The following is a 1,082-nucleotide window of genomic DNA, read 5'->3' on the forward strand; positions in this document are numbered from 1 at the left end:
CCCCCCCCCCCCCTCTCATCTTCTTCTTTTGCAATGATTGTGGAGAAGAAGAAGGCGTGCATTTCCTTTTCACACACGGACTGGTTTGCTATGTATACAAAGTTAAGATGAAGAGCATATAACAAGATACGTAATTTAATCAGCCGACACAATTTTTATCAAGCAAGATCTCCTCCATTAGCTCCCAAGTTTGTGAAGATGGAGAATGACATGTCATGTGACAAAATTAAATTACAAAAAGAAAATGAGAAACCAAGAACATAAAAAGTCAATACTGTATAATAATTAAATTGGGTTCCACATTGCCACTGCTGTGTGTTTCTTCCTCTTTTTATTTTTTGTTTTGTTTTTAATACGGTATGTAAGTGATGTGGAGAATGGTCCCAAAAGTTGAACATGTCTCTTTCACAAATTTTAATATCCACCAACAACGAGTGAGAAGTATTAATTTCCTATTACACATAAAAATTTCTGAACCAATCGTACCATATGTTATGTGTACTGTCTAGAACTAGATATTCCAAATTGTGAATTATTTACAACCCCATACCACAAATGGATACTTCTTTATCTCTCTCACTTGCATTACAAACCTTTTTTGTTATTTTATGTCAATGTATTAATTATGTATTCGCATATGCTGGCTCTGGTAAGTCTATATAAAATTATAAATGCAAATATAGCAAGCTTGAGTGAAGAATTTATTTGTACTAGACAAATAAATATATAGTCACTCGTTACAACTACTGGTTGAAAGTTTTACTTATGTGTCAAAAAATATCCAATGTTAAAATATTTTTTACGATTTTCGTATATTAAACATTAAATCTTTTTACTTTACTTATGTGTAACATCTGTTTTTTTTTTTTTTTCGACAATCATATTTTTGCATATCGAAATCTCCAATATCGCAAGGTGTTATTTATTAAGCAAAATAAGTAAGAAACAAAAAAAAGGTAATAATTTATTTTGACCATTGATTTGACGTTGCAGTAAAGCATTGTTTCCTTTACGATGGATGATGATCATCCATAGCAAAAGAAAAATATCAATGGATTTTTTTTTTTTTTTTTTTTTTTTTT

Source organism: Camelina sativa, chromosome 3, assembly GCF_000633955.1.
Source record: "Camelina sativa cultivar DH55 chromosome 3, Cs, whole genome shotgun sequence".
NCBI classification, from domain to species: Eukaryota; Viridiplantae; Streptophyta; class Magnoliopsida; order Brassicales; family Brassicaceae; genus Camelina; species Camelina sativa.